A 14,727-nucleotide genomic window follows, 5' to 3' on the forward strand; every position below is an offset into this window, starting at 1 on the left:
TAAACTATTTATTGAATATTTGCCACAAATATTGTTAAATACATTATCTTGCAGCATATCGCTTTCAAGTTAAAGTGTCAGAAACAAACACCAATATTTACAATTCTTTTAAGGAATGTTATATAATGACACATTCAGGCGTAAATTCTTTTGGCTTATAATTCTTAAAAGAATGATAATAGCAAAAGTGATGCAAAATCTTCAGTGTGAGATTATGATTAAGCTACATTTTACAAAAATATGGTGTAAGATGGCAATAATCCCATTCAGAGTCCTGGATTAGATCCCTTCAGGAGGGACTGATAATTTATACAGTCAAACTTTAAAATTTACAGATAATGGCAGTTCAATAATGCCACTGAGAAGTACATCTCTTAACATACAACTTTCAGGCCACAGTTTTGAAGGTCTGAAGTATTAAGTTGGTTTGATGAATTAGTCGGTTGGCACTTACGAACACATTTATTGCCTTGCCATCTTTAAAATACATTTTCAGAGTATCACTGAAACTTTTGGAGTACTTTACAAATGCTTTCTTTTTGTATTCAAGTGCCCTGCGGTTCTGGTATTGATATTTCTTGAAGACATTATTCACCGTATCAAGAAGTTCTTTTATTGCACTAGCTATATCCTTGATTGTCTGCAGAAACCTCACTCTGTCATTGATCTCATCTGGGATCTTACTGAGAATTTGTTTAAGTGCTCGTGCCTTTTCATTTAGGTCTTGGAATTCTGGCTCTGGCCACTCAATCATATACTCTTCTATATCATCGGTTGCCATGCGAAGAAGGGACTCCATGAAGTTAGCTTCTACACTTTTTTCCTCTAAACTTTTCATAATGATGTCTTGTGTAAGACCTGGATTTTCTTTTTCAGTCTTAATGAAAGCGGCTCTCAGTGTCTGGGCTGCAGACAGATTTACTCGTTCTAGCTCTTTAAACACAGGATACATGACTGCAGAGAGGGGCATAGAAACCATGGATGTGGTCTCAGCTTCATTCTTCATCTCTTCCATTGTCATCCTCATTCAAAAGCCAACTACAGTTGAAAAAGCAGTGCTAAAATGCAGAGGAATCTTCATTCACTGCAATATTTCTTCTCTTTTTTGGTGATAAAAGAGTTGGACACAGAACACACACTGATCAGCAACTGAGGCACTGACTTCACTTCTCACCTTTGCAGCCCTCGTCAACTCCCGGATCAATTCACTCCCAAGTCAGATTTTTAAATAAAAAAATAAAACTCCATCTGGTAATCTATTTTATTCGATGTGTTTAGAGCATTTAAATTTAATGTTGTTATTCATGTGTTGGTATTTATGTCTACCATTTTATTTATTTTCCATTTGTTTTCTTTGCATGTTATTCTCTATTTTCCTTTCCTGATAATTTTTGGATTACTATTTGACTAGTTACTTTTCCATTTTAATTTAATTATGGAGGCTTTAAAAAAATTATATAGCTTTTTTTTTTTTTTGAGACAGAGTCTCTGTCAGTTGCCCAGGCTGGAGTGCAGTGGCACGATCTTGGCTCACCGCAAGCTCTGCCTCCCGGGTTCACACCATTCTCCTGCCTCAGCCTCCCAAGTAACTGGGACTAGGTACCTGCCACCACACCTGGCTATTTTTTTTTTTTTTTTTTTTTTGTATTTTTAGTGGAGATGGGGTTTCACCATGTTAGCCAGGATGGTCTTGATCTCCTGACCTCGTGATCCACCCACCTCGGCCTCCCAAAGTGCTGGGATTACAGGCATGAGCCACCGCGCCTGGCCGCTTTTTTTTTTTTTTTCCATTAAAGCATTTAGTCTGGTATTTCAATACACATATGTAGCTTTTCACAGTTTACTTAATGCTTTACCACTACAAGCAGAACGTGGAAACCTTACCACCATATAGATTGCTTTATTATCTCCGTTTTGTGGTGTAGCTATCACGTGTATTAAACCCACATATATTGAAGGTACTGTCATAAAATATAATAATGTTTACTTCAACCACCATAGATGTTTTCAAGAATGTAAGAAGTAAAGTATAGTCTATTAAAAGATATTGCCCATTTTGTCTGTACTTCCTTTATTCCTGACTTTCAAAGGTTCTTTCTGGTTTCATGTACATTCCATTCCAAGCATTATCTTTGGCATTCCTCTTAAAGTTGGCCTGCTGGCCGCAGATGTTCTTGGTTTTGCTTCGTCTAAAAATGTCTTGATTTAACCTTTATTCCTGAAGGATATTTTCGCTGGGTATAGAATCCTGCATTTGCAGTATTTTAAAAATACTGTTCCACTTCCTTCTGACCTCTATGGTTCAGATGAGGAATCTGCAGTCATTCCCTTGGTTGTTCTTCTGTATGAAACGTGTCATTTTTCTCTAGCTGCTTTCAGTGTATATTTTTTTCATGTTTAGTCTTCAGCAATTTGATTTTGACATGTCTGGGAATGGATTTTTTAAGCTAATCCTGTTTAGGATGCATAGAGCCTCTTGAATTCATTAAGTTTATGTGCTTTTCTCTCCCACTTGTTCAGATTGGATAATTTCTAAGGATCTGTCTTCATGGTCACTATTTTCTTCTCTGTCTTCTCTACATTCTGCTTTTGACACATCTAGTAATTTTTTTTTTCATTTATATTGTTTCCCTTGAGAGTTGGTGTGTTTCTAGTTCTTGGTATGCTGAGTAAATGAAGCCTGTATCATGGACGTTTGGAATATTTTGTTAAGATACTCTGGGTCTTGATTAAACCTGATGGAAAAGGTTAACTTGAGCACTTGGTTGAGATCAAGTCCCAAATTCCTTTTATAGGACTTTTATGAGTTGTGTTTCCAGTGTCAAATGAGCTTCAAAACCCTTTGCTTGCAATTGAGATCTGCCCCACATGTGCACAGACACTGGCCAAACTTGGAGATGGTGGTGGTTTTTATCTCTTAGTTCTTTTCTCAATATCATTGATACACTGTTTAAGGTCAGATCCACCTGTGCACAACTTGGAGCTGAGCCTAGAAGTTCATCTACAGCTTCACACAATCCCTGTTCCGCTCCCTCCTCACTACAGTCTCCCTGACATTTTCCATGTCCATGGAGACCCCTTTATCAGGCTTGTGGATGAAAAACTGGGACCTTAATTTCCCTGCTTTGCCATAAACTTACTGCACATGGATCTTCATCCATGGTCAAGTGGCAGAAAAAGAGAGAGAGGCCAAAAGCAAAGGAGATTCCTCCACGTATGTGGACCACAGCTCCTCTGGCCAGAAAGAAGGATCCCCCTCCTCCGGAGTTTTAGATGCCTGCCCAGCCTCCACCACCAAAGGATTGCTTGAGGCTATGGATGGGAGAAAATGCAATAAAGAATGAAAGGGAAGATCTCCCATGTTCTCTGAACCCTGGGGCTCCCTTTTCTTGAAGCTCTTTTTATCCACACTTGTTATTCACATGTGACTTTCAGGCTACCTTTGAGTCCCAGCCAAGTGACACCCCAAGGGAAAAAATGGGAAACTCACAGCTTCTTTTTCTTATTATTATACTTTAAGTTCTAGGGTACATGTGCACAACATGCAGGTTTGTTACATATGTATACACGTGCCATGTTGGTGTGCTGCACCCATTAACTCGTCATTTACATTAGGTATATCTCCTAATGCTATCCCTTCCCCTTCCCCTCTCCCCACAATAGGCCCTGGTGTGTGATGTTCCCCTTCCTGTGTCCAAGTGATCTCATTGTTCAATTCCCACCTATGAGTGAGAACATGCGGTGTTTGGTTTTCTGCTCTTGCGATAGTTTGCTGAGAATGATGGTTTCCAGCTGCATCCATGTCCCTACAAAGGACACGAACTCATCCTTTTTTATGGCTGCATAGTATTCCATGGTGTATATGTGCCACATTTTCTTAATCCAGTCTGTCACTGATGGACATTTGGGTTGATTCCAAGTCTTTGCTATTGTGAATAGTGTCACAATAAACATATGTGTGCATGTGTCTTTATAGCAGCATGATTTATAATCCTTTGGGTATATACCCAGTAATGGGATGGCTGGGTCAAAAAACTCACAGCTTCTTTAGTGGTACTTGGAATTCTGCTTTTCTTCTCCAATTTGCCTGCTACTCTTTATTTTTCAGAGTCCACAGATAACGGCATCTGTCCAGGTTTACTAGCTGCCTTAACTAGGGAAACAGAGTGTGGTGTGTGTACTCCATCTACCCTGGAACTAGAACTGCTTTTGCTGAGCTTCTTAAATATGTACATTGATTTCTTTCATAAAATTCGGGAAGTTTCTATTTATTATTTCTTAAAATATTTTTTTCTGCCTTGTTCTCTGTGACTCTGATTATCCAATCCTTAAATTTTTTGTAATACTGTCCTTGGGAACCCTGACACTGTCTTTTTTTTTCAGTCTTTTTTTCTTTCTTCTTCAGATTAGACAAAAGTCATTGATTTGTCAAGTTCCTTGAGTCTTTTCTTTGTCACCTTTATCTTAGTAAGACTGTCCATTGGATTTTTTGAGGTATTGTATTTCTCAACTCTAAAATTTTCATTTGGTTCCTATTTATGAAAATGTTCGGCTGGGCGCAGTGGCTCACGCCTGTAATCCCAGCACTTTGGGAGCCTGAGGCAGGCAGATCATGAGGTCAGGAGATTGAGACCATCCTGGCTAGCACAGTGAAACCCCGACTCTACTCAAAATACAAAAAATGAGCTGGGCGCAGTGGCGGGCGCCTGTAGTCCCAGCTACTCGGGAGGCTGAGGTAGGAGAATGGCGTGAACCCAGGAGGCAGAGCTTGCAGTGAGGCGAGATCGCACCACTGCACTCCAACCTAGGTGACGAGCGAGACTCCGCCTCAAAAAATATATATATATGTTCACCACATTTACCTTTCCTTGTTGAAATAGTTACAATAGTGGCATTAAAGTCATTGCCTCCTAATTCCAGTGTCTGCATCATCTCAAGCCTGCTATCTCTTGCCTTTTCTCTTGAGAATGGGTCATATTTTCCCAGGAATTTTGGATTGTTTGCTTGATATTGTGAGTATTACCTTGTGTAGATGGTGGGTTCTGATATATTCCTCTGGAGAATGTTTGTGATTTGTTTGAGCCGACAGTTACTATGATTAGACTCAGACTGGAAGCTCCATCTCACCTTCAGTGGTTAAAGCCTCAGATCACTCAGCTTTTGCTCCACTCCTTCGGGCCTGTCCTACACATGCATGATTCAGGATCAGCCTGGGACTTTTGCTGATGCACACCCAGAACGGGGGACTCCCTTCCTCCGGCTTTTCTCCCTCCAGGGCTTTCCTCTCACTCCCCAGTTCCCCTACAGTTGCCTGCATTTCTTCCCCTGAATCCTTCAGCCTGAAAGATGGCAGCCGTCCTGGAGTTTTAGCTGCCTGTGCCACGTGGCTGTGTGTCTGCAGCAGGCCCTCAGGACAAAGCGCCCGTAAAATGCAAACTAATGCCTGAGCCCATCCGACTGCTCTCATCTACTCTTGGGAACCCTCAGGTCACCGTGTGTGCGATGGGGAGATTCGTTGCTGTTTCTGTTGTGCAGTGTTCTTATTGCTGTCAGTGGGGGGTTCTGCAGCGTCTTAACAGCAGCACTCTCCAGTGCTGGCTTTTAATTTGAAACTTTTCCAAGAGCTTTTCTCCACTTCACTGTTAAGCAGCAGGGCTGGTGGGAGGGGGGTCACCAGCTTATTCTGCACTAGTGGTTTTCACATTCACGGTCACTCCATCTGTGTAGGTGCGAGCATTTCACATGGAGATGCAGACAATTGTGTTTTAAACAGTGTCCTTCTTTTGGTTTGTCTGCACCTTAACAGAAGGAATTATATTGGGGGTGGGTATACCGAAAGTTTCTAATATCTGTGTATTGTATTTCTTGGCAACATAGGGGTGGCATTAGAAAATGTTTATTTTAAAGGTGGACGGTTGGATCTGAGGTCATTAGGAGCTGATAGACTAGATGTTGACGAGGCCCCCTTTGGGCACTGGCCCTCCCTGATTCTAGGGAGTGTCTCTTCCTGCCCTCCTGCCAGCAGTCCCTCCAGGGAGCACCAGACATTAGCCAGGCACCCACCATGGTTATGGGGACAGGCAGGGAACAGTCCCCTTTTCTGGTTAGTGGATGTTCACCCGTGACTTGCTCACTCTTGCCAAAAGGACCTTGTGTCTGGGGATTCCATCCATGGGGCACATGCGGCACTGGTGGCTTTCAGAACAGCAGTGTCTCTTGGTGACTTACGTCTGGGCGAGGCCACCTCAGTGCACGGTTTGTCTGTGGTAGGTGTCCTGGAAGCAACTCAGAGTTCCTGGGAACAGGAAGAGCCTCCAGGCAGTGTGGTGCAATGGGCTGAGAAATGAACTGGGAGCCAAGACCCAGGTTCCTTCTCTGCTGTGTGACCTCGGGCAAGTCATGTGACTTCTTCAGTTTTCCTGACTAGGAAGTGTATAGGTTGGACAAGATAATCCAGTTTCTGCTCCACTGTTCCATATAGCAGTGCAATCTCCTGCCTCCTTCCCTCTCCTCTTTTTTCCTCTAACATTTAGTATTTTCCGTGTATACATACACACATTCACATATGTGCACACACACATGTGCTCACACATGTGTGCTGTATGTACATCATATGTGCATGTATGCACACATACACTACACATACAGGCACCATGCAGCATGCATGCCCACATGTGGACACACACATGCACACAACATGCATATGCAGCATGCATGCATACATGGACACTCACAAACATGCATACCGCAATACACATACCATGTGGCATACATGCACACACACGCCTATTCACATGTATGCACACTATACATATGTGCAGCATGCATGCACACACATATACATATGTGCACACACATGCTGTTGTCTCTGCTACTCAGCATGGAGTCGGGGCCTGGGGACGTGGAGGGAGGGCCAGGTCAGCCCCACCCAAACAGTGCTATCTCCAATGCAAGCCCAGTGGCCACCAGCAGTGCCAGGTCTAAAGGCTGCCCTGGAAATAGGCTTCCAAATCCCAACACTGGTCTGTAAGCCAGTCTTCAATTACTCAGCTGTCCTGTCAGGATGTGACAAGGAAGCACGGTCCCCATGGCTCCTGGCCTTGGTTGATTAGGAGCCTGAGAACGTCAGACCCTGAAAGGACTTTTCCACCAGCAGAAAACAGGACTGTGTTCTCTGGGTAGCCAGCTGCTGACTGCCGGGGTCCCTCCCATCCCCGCTGCCCAGGGCTCCAGGGCCAGCTCTGGAGAGCAGGGCAATGCTAAGCACAGCACTGAGCCCCACCTCCCCACCTGCCACCTCCCCGTGCACTTGCTGCAAGTTCTGCCACAGGTTTCCACTTCAGGGTGGTGCACCCCACCCTGCCCTTCAGTCTCCTACCTCTGTGAACCCAAGCGGAGTCTCACCACCTCGGGCTTGTCCCCATGCAGCCCAGTCCCCAGTCACTTGTGGGGACCATGGATGAGCCAGGGGAAGAGACAGCAGGGAGTGCAGGGGTGGAGGGAGGGGAGTGCAGGGGTGGAGGGAGGGGAGTGCAGGGGTGGAGGGAAACAGACAAGCCACCCTCATCCCCAGGGGCAGCGGCAGAGAGATCTGGAGAGCCCAGACCTGAGGCTGAGATGGGAAGGGTGGGGCAGAGCCCTCCCCGCAGTGTGGGGGCATCAGGGTATAGAGGAGCTGAGGTGGGAGGTTGTGACGTGCCTGGGGACACAGAAGAGTCACCCAAGGCCACCTACAAGTGCTGATGACCAAGGGGGAGCAACAAGATGGAGGACAGGGACCAGACCCAGAGGCTCCCATCTGCGCCTCCTGGGGTGACCCTGAAAGCAGCAGGGAGATGGGGGCTCTGAGCATGGGGCATCCCGCAACCCCCACCCTGAAGGGAGGCCCAGCCTTCCCCGTCCTGGAGAGGCGTGAGAGTGTGGTGGGAGAGGTTGCTTCTGTGCTTCAGGTAAGGCTGAGCATGCTACCCAGCCCTGGGCTCTGCCCCCAGATATGCCGGGTGAGTTCATGGCCTCCTGGACCATGCCAGAGTCACCTTTGAAGCCTGGGTGTGAGATTCTGACCCAGCAGGTCCTCAGCCATGTCTCGGGTCAGCACCTGTGTGATTTCCCCCTTCAGTAACTCCCGTGAAAGCCCCCAGGCCCCAGGCTTCGGTCGGGTTGGCTGGAGGCTGGAGGAGGAGGGTGCAGCACGCACATGCTCAGCTGCCTTCTCCATAAATGCACCCAAATGGTTTCATATCCGAGGCCTTTTTTGAAAACTGTGAAGAACACGGATGAAGGAATAACACTCGAGGTCCCAGGTGTGGCGGATCAAAGCACAAGGCCTCCTTTTGAGCCGCAGTTGCATTTGCGTCCTTAGCGGTGTGTTTCCCACCAAGACTGCACCTTCCAAGGCAGCAGGTGACCCAGGGACAGCTTGGGTGAGGCAGGGAGTGGGACAACTCACAGAAGTAGGAGGCAGACCCTGGGCCAGGCGGGAGCCAGTCCAGCTCCAAGCAGCTCTACCCATCCAAGCTTACTCTACATGAGACCCACGTTCCCAGGAGAGGACTGGGGCTCTCTTGAGTTCCGGGCTTCCCTCAGGCCAGGCCAGTGCAGGGCAGGACACTCCAAGGGTAGCCACCACGGTGGCAGGACCACTCATAGGGGCGGGACAGAGCCAAGGGACACAGCCAAGACTGTTTTCAAGGCAGCAGGAGGAGAGGACGGAGGCCCGGAGGTTTGTTTTGAGGGACTGTGAGCCCCAGGCCTGAGACACAGGTGTTTCAACCCAGGGAGGGTGATAGATGAGAGATGTGGGTACCCAGGGCTGGCATGGAAATACGTGGAGACCACCCAACTGGGAGCAAGCAGAGGCTGGGTGTCACGAGCTTGCTCTGGTAAGACAGCCGGGCGCTGCCACTTGCATGAGGCAGAGGCTCGAAGGCAGGCAGTGAGGGAAACGCTTTATAGCAGAGAAAGGGAGGGCTCACTAGCACTGGGGCCTTCTGAGTCATTGGTGGCGGGGGACAGATGTGGCTCTCTCTGGTTGACCCTGAGTTGGAGGTGGGGTGAAAATTGGAGTGAAAATGACAATCTTTGATGGGGAAGTCCTGGCCGCTGGGGACGGCTTGCTGAGAGGTTTGCTTGGCTCCCTGGTGCTGCCGCAGATGCTGGGTTGGGGCGCTGGTGCCCCCTGTGGTGTCTGTCCTCTTGTGCCTTCACTCTCACATCAGGGCTGCAGGGCGCAGCTGCCACTGCCCAGGCTGGGGAAATTGGCTACCTGGACTCAGGCGTTGGTGGGGAACAAGACAGTGCTTATCACTCAAGAGGTCGCCTGTGCGCTTGACCAAGCTCAGGCCTTGCAGGGGTGCGGCCAGGGGACCCCTCAGATGCCTGAGGTGGGGTGTGGCCCAGCCGGGGCTCCCACAGCCCAGGGCTACTGACCCCAAGAAACTTTGGCTGGCTCTGCGATGTCCTAGTGCTTGGAGGAACGCTGGCACTTCGGTCCCCAGCCATCACAATTCCACCACCACAGTCACCGCTGCAGGGGCACAGCCAGGCGGGCAGTGGGTCCATGAGAGATGCCAGGACCGCTGGAGCCACTGCGGGCTGCCCTAGAGGGACTCAGAAAGGAGCAAGGAGGAGGGAGGAAGCTACCTGCGCTCTTCCAGCCTTCTGGGTTCATCGTTCCTCCCATAGAAAGATCCCAGCAGGAACTCCCCAGGACATTGGGGGCATCACCTGCCAGGCCGGGCTGCAGGCTCACAGAGCAGAGCACAGAGAGGGCACTCAGAGGTGGGGAAGGAGGGCCTGGCAGGGTTCCCCACGTGGGTCTCAGTGATGCTTACTGCAGGATGTGACCAGCCTCTACTGCAGTCATGGAAAGACCTCCCAGGGATCTGATCGCCCAACCCCACTTGGGAACCCACGAGGGCAGGAGATTTCTGGGGGAGGCCAGAGACCCACCCTGGGCCTTGGGCTAAAGCCTCAGCCATGGGAGTGGCAACTTGCCAGATGCATGAACGTGACCCCGGGAGCCCTGTTTGTTCCTGGTTCTTCCACTTTCCTCCCCTTGGATAGGAGCCAGGGGCCTGCAGCCGCTCATCGGTGGCAGCTCAGGGTGGCTGCTGCATGAAGTGTGGCCCGGGATGCCCAGCTGGGGTTAGACCCGGAGGGAGGGCTGAGACCAGGTGTGGGGCTGAGGGCTTGGGCGAAGGAGCAGCTGAGACTCTGCAGGCAGAAGGAGGTGCAGGGGACGGGGTCTTAGGAAGAGGACCTCACGGAGCCACAAAGAGCCATCCGGGGATGTCACAGCAGCCCAGTAGGAAAGGAAGGAAGGAGACCTGAGGGAGAAAGAGGCTTTGGAGCCTGAATCCACAGGAATTGGTGGGCAGGGATGTAGGAGCTGGGCAGAGTACATCAGGATCTGAGGATCCCGCCTGGAGGAGGCTGGAGAAAGTGAGGGGGACACAGAGCAACTTCCTGGGGGTGCTCTCCTGGCCCCTATGTGTAGGGTAACTGCTGTTTTCACCCTATGGAGAAGCTTTTCTGTAGCTGTGTGCTTATCCCAAAGTGTCCGGTGTGTGTGTGCGGTAAATGTTGATGCATAAAGTCCTAGTAGGAATCACGTCTCCTCCTGAGTCAGCTCAGGCTGCTGTAACAAAAATCTTCTAGACTGCATTGTTCAAACAACAGAAGTGTTTCTCAGCCCCCTGGAGGCTGGAAGGTCCTTCATGGTCTGCAGACAGCAGCTTTCATGCCATTTGCTCTCATTGGGGGGCAAGGGATACTGGTGTCTCTCCTTGCAAAGGCACTAATCACCAGAGCCCATCCCCATGACCTTCTCCAACCCCAATCACCGCCCAAAGCGCCCACCTCCAGACACCCTCACACCGGGGATTCGGGCCCCAATATATGAACGGGGGCGGGGGTGGGGCACACACACACGCAGCTGGAGCGCTGTCCCTAGCATCCGGCAGCTCTGGCTCCTGCAGCTCCTGCATTCCTGGCTGTGCTGTTATCGATCATTCCGCGGGTTTCCCCTCTGGCCCCCGCCCTGTGCCTCCGTGTCCCCACTGCTCACACTGGGCAGATGCACGCTGGCCCTCGGGCACCTCCCCTCTCCCAGGTTCTGATCCCCTCTTAGATCCCATCAGCACTGCAGCCACCTGGTGTGTGCAGCAAAATACACACAAAGCTTCTGCAGAATTCCAAATGCCAGACGTCCAAGGACGTGAGGCCAAGAGCCAGCTTGTCAAATATGTGCAAGCATCAGAGGCGTGAATTTTCTACTCTCAGCCCGTGGCAAACTTTCTTTCCATTGCCTTTATCAGCGCTGGTCACACCTGTGCAGGGAGACTCAGGCCCCTACCCCCAGCAGGGAGTGGCCGTGCGTGCGCTCCAGGCCGCCCCCCTTGCCTCTTATCTCCGGCAGCCAGTGAGCCACGCTGCCTGGTGGGGTGGCTGTGCATGGAGAGCTCTGGATCCGCCTCCTTTTGAGCCTAAACAGATTAGTGCTGACATTCATTCCACGCCCTGGGCCTGCCTCTCTGTCATGCAGGGAAGTGGTGGATAATGGGATGGCAAAGCCCGGTGAGGGCTGGCGTGAACTGGGCTGTGACTGTGGATCTGGAGTTAAATATGCCTTCTGTTCCTTACTCTTTGCCAGTTGTGTCTTCTTAGAAAAGTAGGATGGGCCCTTATGGATGTGTGATGACTGCTTAGGATTCCCCATCCCTCTCAGTGCTTGGCCTGGGTACTCCTAGTAAGAGAAACCTGCCAAGAATTGTCCTGGACCTAGGCAGAGAAATAATATGCCTAGCTTTTGAAAAAGCATTCCAAAGTTCTACTTTGTGCAGTGGCCTGAGGGGCAGGCCCTTTTCCTTCACCCTGTGGGTTCAAGAGCAGTCGGTAGAAATCAAGAGACAACAGGGTCTGGAGAGCCGTGACCTCCCAGAATGGGTGACAGTCCAGCTGGGTTTTGAAGGATGAGTAGGAGATTACCAACAGAAGGAGAAAGAAGGGGCTTTGCTTCACAGAGGACGGCAAGCTGTCTGCTTCCCTGGCCCATGAGGCCACAGGGGATGTGGACTCAGGGATAGGGCAGCGGCCTCCAGGGGTTGGAAGCTGTCAGAATTTGGAGTTTGCCAGGAGGACAGCCAACGTACGTAATGTTTTGTCTTGCGAGTGGTTTTCATTACTCCATTTTACAGATGAGGAGATGAGGACTCGGAAGAGAGCAGTCCTTTAGCTGGGGCAGCGGGGGAACCAGGCGGGAATCTGGAATTCTGGACACTGACTCTTAACACTTCTCAGGGTCCACCAGCATGGGGGCTGCTTCCTGTGCGACTGCTGGGGGCAGCAGAAGGAATCCTGGATCTGGAGTTAAATATGCCTTCTGTTCCTTACTCCTTGCCAGTTGTGTCTTTTTAGAAAAGTAGGATAGTCCCTTATGGACGTGTGATGACTGCTTAATGAGAAAACAGAGGCAGCCTGCGTGCCCAATACATAGTAGGTCTTCTGTTAGTTTGCTTCCTTCTCTGAGGAGGTAAGTATCGACCACTGAAGTTATGGTGAGGCAGAGGGTGGAGAGGAGGCTGGAAACCTGGCAGGGGATATGCCAGGGGCCTAGGGAGGACACAGAGGGTACCCAGGCAACTGGGAACAGTGAGTAGGCACCACCTCTAAGAAAGTGGAGAAGGTAATTGGTAGGTGCTCAGTGAGGTACAGACAGATATGTGGGGTGGATGGGTGGGCAGATGGATGGGTGACTATGCAATGCCTCTGGAAGCTAAGTGGGTCTGAAGGTGGGAGAAGATGCCTGTTGGTGCTCAATGAACAGTGAATGAATGTATGGCATGGGTGGGTGGGTGGATAGCTGGATGGATAGATGGATGGATAGTTGGATGCATAGATGGGTGGATAGTTGGATGCATAGATGGATGGATAGTTGGATGCATGGGTGGATGGATGGATGGATGGTTGGATGGATGGATGGATGGATGGATGGATGGACGGATGAACGGATGGATGGATGGATGGATGCATGGTTAAATGCATGAATGTTTGGATACATGGGTGGTTGAATGCATGGATGGATGGATAGGTAGGCAACACCTCTGAGAATTTGAGGGAGTTCAGAAGTGGGAGAAGGTATATCAGGTAGGTGCTCAATGAGCAATAGCTCAGTCTATGAGATGGATGATTGGATGGATGGATAGACAGACGGAATGAGCGGTAGTTGAATGGATGAACAGTTAAGAGATAACACAGATAACCTCATCCCCTCCACCTTGCTGTCCAACACATCAGTCTCAGTCATGGTTTGTCCCCTTGATCAACACACATGGGCACCACCTGGCCAGGGGCTGCAGATGCTCAAGGACATTCCCTCAGTGAGGGACTCTGCCCTTTCCCATCTGCTGGATAGGACCAGACTGGCCTTGGACATCCAGAACTGCCTCTGGGGAGAGGCTGGCTTCAAGGACTGGCTTCCTCTGTCCACTGCTACCAGGCTGTGCCAGCTGACGCTTCTTCTGGCTGCCCTGCTGTGGGAGGGGAGTGCTGCAGCTCCCAATTAAACTGCTTAAGTGACAAAAGACCCTGGGTAATCGTGTGATTAAAAATAAACTTGAGCTGGCTGATGCTGCTTGCTGGGGCCTGTCAAACCAGGCAGGGGGTGAGGGGAAGGAACAGGAAGACTTCAGTCCCAGTTCCTCTGACGCATAACCCCAGGGGTTGAGGGTGCTTCAGCTACTCCCTGTTTACCACCGAGGATACGGGAGACCCAGAAAAGACGGCGGAAGCTTCAGGAACTCAAGGTGGAGGGTGGGTGGTCCCAGCCTAGGGGAGTCTCAGGCCACAGAGACATGGAGCAGAGGTCAGGATAAACGGGCTGGCATTTATTTATCGAGCACGTACTGTGTTCCTATCCCCAGAGGGAGCCCTTCTCGTGGATTGTCACGAGAACCCATTGCGGACAACCTTTATGGTTTTCATTCATACAGATGTGGGCTGCAGGGGCAGAGAAGCCCTTTCAGTCCTTCGTCCGGTACCTCCCGTGTCCAGTGGGTACCTGCTTTGTGGCAGGCACTGTCTGTCCTAGGTGCTGTGGTCGGAGCTGTGAGCAATCCCAAAAATCCTGCCCCTGCTGGGCCCCGGTCTAGACTGTGTGATTGTCCAAGGCCTCCTGATGCCGGAGGAGCTGAGCTGGCATTCTGTGTCCTACCTGTGTGCCACCGAATGCCAGGATTCAGGATCATCATCCTCTGTGGCAGCTCTGGCCTGTCTTCATGTGGCTGTCCTCCGCGCGTGCCTCCCTGGTGCCTCGTGCGTCTGGTTCTCCTTGTCTTACAAGGACACTGTCACGCTGGACGAGGGCCTGTCGAAGGACCTCATCTTAACTTAATCACCTCTTTAAAGACCTTACCTCCAAATACAGTCGCACTCTGAGGAGCAGGGGTTAGGCTTTCAGCGTATGAATTTGGAGGGACTCCGTTCAGCCCATCACAGCCTCCCTGGGGCCCAGCTGACCCTAGCTGGTGGTGGGACCCTGGACCCACCTTACCAGGCTCAGAATCTGAAACCAGAACAAGACAAATCACACGATCTGGTGGAGCCCAGCAGCCACGGGTCATGATCCGATGTTCCCCAGACAAGGCACAGGCATGCACACCCTCCCCACGTGGGCACAGGCAGACCTCAGGGGCAAGAGGAGAGGGTGGGGCAGCCTGGACGTCAGGG

The 14,727-nt window shown here is 50.2% G+C and overlaps 1 protein-coding gene and 1 pseudogene across 18 annotated transcripts in view; one reads left to right on the forward strand and one right to left on the reverse strand.

Annotated features, from left to right (window-relative positions):
* The window catches only part of SHANK2 (SH3 and multiple ankyrin repeat domains 2), a 671,410-nt gene that overhangs the window by 382,711 nt on the left and 273,972 nt on the right, over nucleotides 1–14,727 (forward strand). The gene's annotated exons all lie outside the window — the stretch shown is intronic.
* LOC708095 (programmed cell death protein 10 pseudogene) lies at nucleotides 262–1,212 on the reverse strand (annotated as a pseudogene).

This window comes from Macaca mulatta, chromosome 14 (assembly GCF_049350105.2).
Source record: "Macaca mulatta isolate MMU2019108-1 chromosome 14, T2T-MMU8v2.0, whole genome shotgun sequence".
Lineage (NCBI taxonomy): Eukaryota > Metazoa > Chordata > Mammalia > Primates > Cercopithecidae > Macaca > Macaca mulatta.